Here is a 9,918-nt window from a genome sequence, read left to right on the forward strand (position 1 = left end):
CTAAAGTCCTGTGCTAGGGATGTGCATTCAGTGCTGTTATGCAGCCCTTCGTAGTATCTCTATAGTGATGTCCCAAGGCTGTGTCTTCTTAGCTATTAAAACTTCTGTTTTCTTTACATATACCTTATTGTTGACTTTGACTAGCAGTTACTTGAATTTCCAAAGAGCAGAAATTGCTGCATACAACCCTAAAAGAGAACTTCAAGCCTTTAGTTTAAGAAAATGACAAATCAGGCTGAGAAAGAAATATACAAACGGCAACAGCATGATGGTGCCTGGCATCTCCAGTGGGCATTTTTTCCCATAAATGATGAGAAGGCTCAAAAAGCAAGAAATTGGATGTCTTTCAATTGAAATAAGTGTGAATAAGAGCGCAGAAATTGAAAGGATGGAACATTTATTTGGTTATGTGATCATTTAATGGAATGATTTCCTGTGGCCATCTTGACTTTCTTTAATAGGCTACACATACCCACCCCCATTTGAGATCAATCACGTCCCCTTGTCATGAATGGAAAACAAGGAAATGGAAAGTAAAAGGCATGCTAATACAAGGCTATGTTTGACTGCTAGTTCCCACTGCAAATTTAAGTCCCACAACACACACATGCTGGGGCGAGGTGTTATCCCCATAGATATCAAGAAAAACCTGCTGTTGGTATACCATGGAGTCCTGCTTACAGAAGCTCTAGAAGTCATAATTTAGAATTCCAGACATTTTTAAGGAGCAAAATATTTGCCTTGGGTCTTTTAGCATTATACATAAAATACAATGGTTTACCAGAAGATAGGCCTTCACAGAACTCATTTCTTTGGCAAGACCTAAAATAGACCATTTTCGATGACTTTTCCTTATTGATCTTCTTCAAGGAAGCCAGCAAATAACTTCAACTCCACTGTTTTCTTCTTGTTTTTTCATGTCTTTTATAAGAGAAAAGAAATATTTGCTAATGGAAGAAACAAAACAAAATATTTACACCATGCTGTGCCTTTCTTCTGACAAGGGCAGATGTGGTAAGGAAGCTTTTTCTTCCTCATAAAATTGTTTACATGAAACAGTGGGATAAAGCTAAAGAATAACTGTTTTTCTTTAGCAGCTGGAGGTTGTCTGAATGGAGACTTCAATACCCATGCATGTTTTGTAATGCAGATTTCTTTGAAAATGGTCTTGCTAGTGCACCTTAAATACATTTTAGAATTATTTTACCATGAAATTAGTTTTCTCCATCATTGGCTTAGCTGAATCCCCCCCTCTTTTTGATCAATGCTGGGGCATTAAAAATAAAGCCCTCACTGCACTTGCTATTTTTGTAAGTTTCTATCAAAATACCATCCTGCAGCAGGCCAGCGTGCTTTGTGAGTGAGGGCATTACCGCAGCCTAGTTTCCTGGTACCCTGCTTCTCCTGTTCTCACTCTGAGGCTTAATTGTCCCCCGCTCCCCCTACCACTTGCCTGAATTTGTATGTTTATTATGCGATATAGAGCAGGAAGAGAGTTTCAGTAGTGTAGAAAGAGTAGCATAGAACTTGGTTGCAAACTATTGATACTTCTCTGAAATGACCGATTCAAATAGCAACTCACGGTTCAGAAATCATGTTAAAACTCAGAGGTGGTGATAATTTGGTTAGAGGTGGTAGTATTGATGATGATGGTGTTGTTGGTGGTGATGGTGTTGATAATGGTAGAAGTGGTGATGGTGATGGTGTTGTTGGTGGTGATGGTGTTGATGATGGTAGAAGTGGTGATGATGGTAGTCGTGGTTATGGTGATGATGGTGGTGGTGGTGATGGTGTTGATGATGGTAGTCATCGTTATGGTGATGGTGTTGGTGGTGGTGGTGATAATAGGGTAGTGGTGGTGGGGTTCATATACTGATAGTGGTGAAGGGGGTGATGGTGACGATGGTGACAGTGAGGATGGTAATGATGGTGATGGTGGTGGTGATGACGGGGTTGGTAATAATGACAGTGATGGTGTTGATGGCAGGGACATGGCAGTGGCTTAAAAGCCTCCCAGTTGAGGTTCTAGGAAATGTGGTTGTTGCAACACTTTATTTTCAATGCTCTGCTCATTCACAACAAATAGTTTTCCATGCTAATATTTTTCTGTGTCTAAGAACAATTAATTTTAATAAAGGAAATCTTTATCAAATATGCTATATATATTGATTCTTCAAAGTCTCCAGAACAGAATTTCAGTGATTTGTTTGGTATACATTCTGTACCTTTGGGAAATGAGAGTTGTAAAAGGAAACCAACCCCGCAAATTTAGTGGTGTTTCACTACTTTTATTCACTTTTCCAATTGCTCTTATACCTGAGAGGATTGTCTCAGTGTCATTGCAAGTTGGTACTTTTTTTTTTTCATTCCATACTTTGAAATATGAATCTATTATAGAAAGATCATATTAGTGAGGCACCAGGGATGAATAAGTTAGGAGTAGTAATTAGTTTTCAGGCAGTCCATTTGAGGATAGCAATGTATTTCCCCCCCAAATAATTTCCTCCCAAGCTGTTGGTTTATAATAAGAACAGTTTAGTTTGACTAAACCTGCACATTCTGAGTGGACTGTCTATCTTTTTGACACATTATTTCCCAATTTCATTGTACTGTTCCTTCTACTCATGAGTTCCCGCGAAAGAGATCTGCTATGGCTGTGTCAGCCTGGGACTGACATCCCTCACATCTGGAATGTGAAGTCTTTCGCACCTCAACTCCCACAACAAGTGACTTCTTGATTCTATTCTACACCTGCCTTCGCTCAAAGTCCTGCCTCTTCCAAGGCCTGGTTCCTGCAAGCGGTGCTAGAGATCCCCCCTCTGTCCCTACCTGCTCATGCTTTTCTTCTGTCCACAGCGGTCTGGCCTCTGTCCTGACCGCTCTACAATGTTTTTCTCAGTATTAACCAGTGAGCATTTTTGCTCAGCCAAGAGGTCACTTCTCATACTTCTTACTGGCCACCTTATTGGCATCTGACCTTGCTGCTTTGTACCCTCTCTGGTAAACCATTCACCTGCCCATTGCCAATTCACCAGGTGGGTTTCTGTCATCTTCCACAATGACTTTCTGGGAACCTCCAAATTTGGGAAAGTTCTCCTGTAGCACCTGCCTTTCCCTTGTGACTTAGACACTGAAATGTCCATTCCTTTGTCTCTCCTGCTTCCTTTGTGCCTCTCATGCCCAGCACCTGTATGCCCTGTAACAGATGCCTATTTTCCTCACCTTTCTTTTGGTTTCAAGCAGTGGATCTTTTGTGAACTTAAGCAAATAGAATTTATTAATGTGGTTCATGGTTAACATCTTGGGTCTACAGGCAGGAAGTGCTACCAGGTCATAGGGTGCCTGAGACTAGGAAGAGGCAACTGTAATAGGAACCAAAATAATTTGTCTTGATGGATCCTGCCCTCTGGGCCAAGTAGCTGCTAGCTTCTGCTTCTTTCTGTGTTTTGACTTCTATTTTTATTTTCTTCTCTAGATTAGCTTTTCCTCTTTATTAGCGTCCCTTCTCCTCTGTTGGGTTTGCACAGCCTCAGTTCTTACATCTGTGCCAGGGGAGCAAGGGCCCAGGGGTAAAAACATGGCTTCCTGGGATGCATCTGAGGGTGTTGTGGGTATTCACAGACATGGGCAGGATCCACTAGGTGTCTGTAGAGTGCTCACTTGAAAATCTGGTGAATGACTGGACATCTGTCTCCCAGGAGTCTCTCTTTTCATTAAGCCATTTAAACTCTCAGGGCTGTAATATTTCTCACTTTCAAGAAAGTGGTTTTATCCTGGATGGTTTCAATATTCCTCTAACCTTTCCATATTCCCACAATGCAATATATTGTCCTTAGCAAAGGCCGTATTATTTTTTTTATTTTTCTAAAATGAATTCCTTATGGAGTCTGAGTTGCCCATTACTTTGTTATTTTGTCTAAAAGAGCAGGGAGAATGGATTTAGTACTTTTATCAGTCACTGGCTATCACACAGCAGTGTCATAAACAATGGCTCAAATCTTAGGACTTTCGACAACGTGCATTTATTTTTCTTGCTCCTGGTTCTAACGGAGCTGAGGTTTGGCTAATTTGGCTTATGGCTGGTTGGGTGTGGTATAGCCAGATTTCGGTTTGCTCATTTCAGGACTTGGGCTGTAGGCACTGAGGCTTCTTGGAACTTGGCTCCTCCCAAGCAAAATCCTGAGCACAGGTATGGGATGCATCTGTTCTCAGAAGATGTGATGGCCTATATCCGTCTTCTGTTACTTAAGCCAGAGATGGAACCACACTATCATAGCCCTAAATTGCTTTAAAGAGTTCAATGACTTTTTTTTAAAGATAAAGTTCAAATTCCTCAGCTAGTTTTGCTAGATTGCAAGATTTATCACTGTGTATGGCGGGGCTCTCCTGCCTTATTTCCCTTCCTATTCATCCCCCTGTATCTAGAGTTGGGCTCAAGTCAAAGGGACTCACCTTTGAACATAGCATATTGGTCCCTACCTTCTTGCCTGCTCTTCTTTTAGACTCGGCTCTTCTATCTGTAGAACTATTTAACCTTTAAAACTAAGGTCACAAAAAAAGACTTCCTCCTAGAAACCCTTCATGATTCCATTAAACTGACATTGCTGCCCATCTGTACTTCTTGGCATCTTGTGTTTTCCTTCTCTATCATTGTGCTGATTAGTCCTTCTGTGTTGTCTTTGCCTTAACTATCTGTTCCTCCAGCTAGAATGGAAAGTTCTCCAAGTTCTGTGGTCATAGCTTAGTCAACCTGTGTTACCAGGAACTAGCAGCTGGAGTTTATTAGAGGTGTTTAATCAGTGTTTGTAAAATAAAAGCAGAATGAAAGGGCCAGATCGGGGAATGGAGAGAGAGAGAGAGAAAAGAAAGAAAGCATGGTGGTGGTGATTTGCTTGTGGGACAGCTCATTCTTTGGGCTCATCCAGGAAGCAGAGGTTAGGAGTAACTTATTTCTATCATTTAGAGACACAGGACATGAATTAATGTGCCGTGATCGACTCAGTTTTGTAGACATTATTCTTTCATTGAGAGCATATCGATCTTTAGTATGACAAACACAAGCTGAAATCATCAATCTCTTTCTAAAGCCAAGTCTGTGTTCTTCCTCACTTCCCTGTAAATATCTTGGCTACATGTCTGCCTGAACAAGGTGCCTTTAAAAACACTGAGCACTCCCGCCCCATTATTGACTGACAAGCGTTACATGCGCAGCCTCGAGTAACCCCGGTAATATGCTAATAATGAGATAGGGACTCAGTTGTTATGAAGTCATTTTCTTATTGGAAAAACAAAGGGTGATGATTGTCACCAGGCCTGAGTTACTCCATATTCTAGGCAGGTATTCAAAGGAGTTTATCTTTATCTGAGCTTCTCTAGAATCTAAGTGACTGCCTGACACATCACAGTAAATACCTTCTTTAAAAGGTATGTGCTGACTTTTTTTTAGAATGCATGTGCTGTTTAAAAATAGGTAGGCAGTTTGACACACACCTGATTGTCTCAGAGATGGAATCCAAAGTGCTGGCATCCCAGCCTCTTCTGGGAAGGTTTCTCGTCACCTCACCTCTTGTCCCCAGCTGCTTGGGCGGCAGTGAGGTTGCAGAGGTGGCGTCCAATTACCCAGAATATCTGCCCCTGCGCTTGGCAGGGACTTCAACTTCCTGGCTTTTGCAGATGATGGATGGCACTTTTGCAAAATGCGATTTCTCTAGACAACTGGGAGGTTGAGTCCGGAAGAGGTTAGGTCTTGGTTCCCGCAGGACAGTGTAAATGAGGAGGTGGCCGGCCAGAGTCCAGAGGCCACTGAGCGAGGACCACCGTGTGAGCCCGTCTGACACCAGTGAGGACAGCCTTGTTCAGGAACGTGCTGGCTGAGATTTACTCTCCAGTGAGACACAGGCATTGTTTCCTCGGTTAAATTTCTTTCTAGTATGTTGTTCTAACCAATGGATGGGCAGGGCCTGGTCAAGTGTTATTAGCATTTCTATGCTTTGCATGGCCTCCCCGAGAACCACAAAAGGAGTGGAAAGGTGCAGAGATGGCTGTCAACATACAATGAGCAGTGAAAATCAATGAGAGGAAAATGGTCCATTTTTGCTTCATTGATTTTTGCTGGTCAATGAATCCTCTTCATTTTCTATACCCCCCCTCCTTCCATTTTTTTCCCCTGTTGGACACATCTTAATGTTACTGCTCTGCTTCAAGCATGGGACTGAGAGTGACAGCTCCTTTCATCACAGGAGGTTGCTAGTGACGCCAGCATGATAGGTTTGGAATGGAGAACAGTGAGAAGAATCTGAAGCCTGAGGACTATGTGCTCACTCCTGCTATTACAGAGAGAGTCTGATGCAGAGGATGGATTGAGCAGGTTTGCTCAGAGAATGGAGTCAATGTGTTCAAATGAATAGAAAATGTTTAAAAGAGACAATGGACTGGGGCAGGTCCCAGTGCTGAAGATCAAGGTGAGGACCCTGCAAGAGGAGGACCAGATGTGTGTGCTGAACTGTAGGACTAAGGAGGTATCTTTGACTGAACATCTGATTACTGCATCATTGTTTTTGTGGGACTGACTGCAGAGATAAAGTAGCATTTAGTCTACAGAATATATTTATTTTATATATTATATGTCATATTCATATATATTTAATTTAAGTGAGTCATTTGACATGCTTTACATATATTCAGTTTCAAACACCAGTTAGCAGGATAATCTGACTATCATGAAGGTAACTCAGAAACCAAAAAATGTGATGTCTCTGGAATGCTGGCTCCAGGGAGACTTGTTCAACCTAAATCAAAATGGATGCAAAGAAAATTTTAATAGCCTACAAAAATGACTGTTTAGCTAGACCTTGTTTTAGTTATTTCTTTCTAATAATGATTGTGTTGCTCTTCATATTTTAGATTTTCAGATGAGAAACTAATATCACAACATATTTTAAAAAATTGTATAAGATCAAATAGAAGCTAAACACAATGCTTGCATGAGAACTTAAAACCAGAACCTTATAGAGAAGCAGTTGACACAGAAATTTCCTCAAGTAGGAAAAGCAAGTTTGAGGCTAAAATGCAATGCCAGCTTCTCACCAGTGAGTTTATTGTTTTGTTCCTAAATAGACTTTTGAATTTATATTTTGCATTTGGGACTTTGTGTTCTGATAGCCAATATCAAACTATCCTGAATATTCTTGGGTTTAGAAAGTATTCAGTTCTCTAAGCTATCATTACTCTTCAGTCTTACACTACTTTGCTTTTGGACCAAGAAAGTGGATAACAAGTTACAAGCCTGCTCCCTGGTCTAAGTCACACCTCTGAGCAAGACTCTATGTGCCTACGTAGCCCTGGGCACCCTGACCAGATTGGCAGATGGTTGATCTAAGCAGTTATTATTATAGTAATTTCCATGCATGCATTTTCCTTGAGGCCTAGGACACTAATCTAAACATTATAGTTTAGTTGCTTGATAACAAATGTCATAGGTTCTTCAGCCACTTTTTGTAAGTTTTCTGTATTTCCTTGAAAATCTCTGCCTGCTCCTTGACCATCAGCAGTCTCTTAAGGCACATGGCAGCAGAAGCTGTTTGCCCAAATATAGCGCTGAGAAAATAACTGTGTGCCTATCAGCCAGCACTGTGAGGGGAAAAAAGAGAACCTTCCTGAATTGTTCTGAATTTGGTTCACTAATGGTATGTACTAGTTAATTAGGGACTTTACTCATCCAACCATTGTCACAGGATTAAAGAAAAAAGCAAAACAGATGAAATCATTGTAACTTTGCCTTTTGAGAATCCTGGTAATGCACAAAGACACTTGTGGTTACATTCCAAAATTAGGAATTCAGAAGTTGGAATGTATGAGCTTAACCTCTTCCAAAAGTCCTGGCTGAAAGGAGGAAATGTGGGAAGAGCTGTAAAATCAACCAAATACCAACCTGCTCTCTTAGCCCTTGTGTTGAAACTGCTTCAGAAGAACATAACCTCACCTGCTGAGATGCAGAGTGACCTTGGCCGCCGGTTGATGTTTCTTTGAAGGAAACAACCACCATCTAAAAATAAGAGGCAACTATCCTTTTGTTGAAAAGAATGAATGATGCCTCTTCATAGCTGGTGGAAGCTCTTAAATGTAAGGACTAAATCTGAAAGGATATGGTAAGAAGAGGCACTCTCGTCTTTGCTGGAGACTGATGCTCCAAAAACATGGATTGTCAGGTTCATTTCCCTCGATGGCTACTCAGGGTTCCCAGACAAAACCAATTATGAGTTGCCCAAGGAGACATAAAAATAAAACTGTAATCACCATGGAATAGTTTTTGCTACCCATGGTGACATGAGATCTTGTGAACATTGCCAAGTGTGGTTGGCTTAGTTGGCATATATTTGTGATGAAGAATTTTGAATCATAGAAAGGGAGATGCATTCATGCTGTTGAAGATGGAAAACCAGTCCATAGAACCAGTTCAGATCAGGGATGGTGGAGTGGAGCATCTGTGTAAAACATCTTGAGTTCCTCTAAGTAACTCAGAGCATTTCACAAATATGGTGGTGAAAGTAAATTGTAGGGAGGAACTTCCTGGAAGTCAGAACATGAAGTTTTGAGAAAAGTAGAAAAGTTACTACTTATCAATATTCTATTAGTGCTATATTCTAAAGTCAACTTCTTTCAGTAAAACTTTGGTCATGTTAGCATATATTTCCATTTTCCTCATGAGGACCTAGAAAATAGCAGAGACAAAACTTCCCCTTGCAGGGCCTCCCTGGTGGCGCAGCAGTTGAGCGCTGAGCTGTGAAGCTGCCTGCAGCCTCTGCAGAGCTGATTTGATCTCCAGCCACTGGCGAGGGTCCCACATGGCACGCAGACCTCTCCTGCCACCTGCTGCTCCCCTCAGCAGTGTACTTCGTCAGTCTGCCTGTTCTGCTCCCCGCTCTGGCTCTGGTGAATTCTATCACCCTCCTGCACTTCAGACTGTACCCAGTGCTCGTATAAATAAATAAATAAATATTTAAAAACAAAAAAACTTCCCCTTGCATATCACACTCTATCTAACGAGTGCTGTTGGAAGGTAATAAGCCTTTGGAATTCCAACTGGCACCTTCTCTACTGCACTATTGCCTTGTTTGGTTTGAGTAGAAGGCAATAGATAGGGATATGGGGGATGGAAAGAAGAGGGGTATAAATTGATGTTTCCTAATGGAGAGCAGGCCTCTAAATCAGTGACAACTTCAGATTATACCAGACAAAAAATTAGAAAATCACCATGTCCTTTAATATGTAACATTGTACTTTATTTACATCTGTGAGATATTTTAGGTTAAAGAGAGAAATGCACTTATATGTTGACAGGTTCAGGTTCTTGGAGTAGCAGAACTGACACCCATGCCCTTGTTCAATGGAGTTCAATGAAGTGATGGATGTTCCTAACTAATGTTCTCATATATGCTGTAAATGAATTTCTATACTACCAATTTGCTACATGATTTATTAACAACAAAGCAAAACAAAAGGGGAAAAAATCCCTCTAGCTGATGTGTATCAGGAAGACCTGAATAGGGCAGGGAGACCAGATTTTCCTCTAGAAAATTGGGTGTGACCAGTAGTTCGTAACTATTTAATATTTGCTTTGAGAAAAAAATAGCTCCTAGCTCAGTGCTCCAGGCCTGGATCGGTGGGTGATAAATCAATATGTATTGAATGAATGACTGATGTGGACATTTGAAGACCTGGAATGGAGTTTTATTTTAAGCAAGGATAGATTGTTCAGCCTTTGTTTATTAACTGCCTTCTTTTCGCCCAGGGATATAAAAAGGAATAAGTACAAAGAGAAGTTCTAAGGATGATAAGTGAAAGAACATGGAGGATTCAGGGAATAATGGTGAGAGACTGAAGAAGCAATACAGAAAGGAATTTGGGGAGTAGCTTAAA

At 41.0% G+C, this 9,918-nt stretch overlaps 1 protein-coding gene across 1 annotated transcript in view; it reads left to right on the forward strand.

Moving 5' to 3' along the window:
- Positions 1 to 9,918, forward strand: part of HS6ST3 (heparan sulfate 6-O-sulfotransferase 3) — a gene marked incomplete at both ends in the record, with an annotated part of 589,865 nt that overhangs the window by 326,252 nt on the left and 253,695 nt on the right. The gene's annotated exons all lie outside the window — the stretch shown is intronic.

Source organism: Talpa europaea (assembly GCF_964194135.1).
Source record: "Talpa europaea genome assembly, chromosome: 6".
Taxonomy (NCBI): domain Eukaryota; kingdom Metazoa; phylum Chordata; class Mammalia; order Eulipotyphla; family Talpidae; genus Talpa; species Talpa europaea.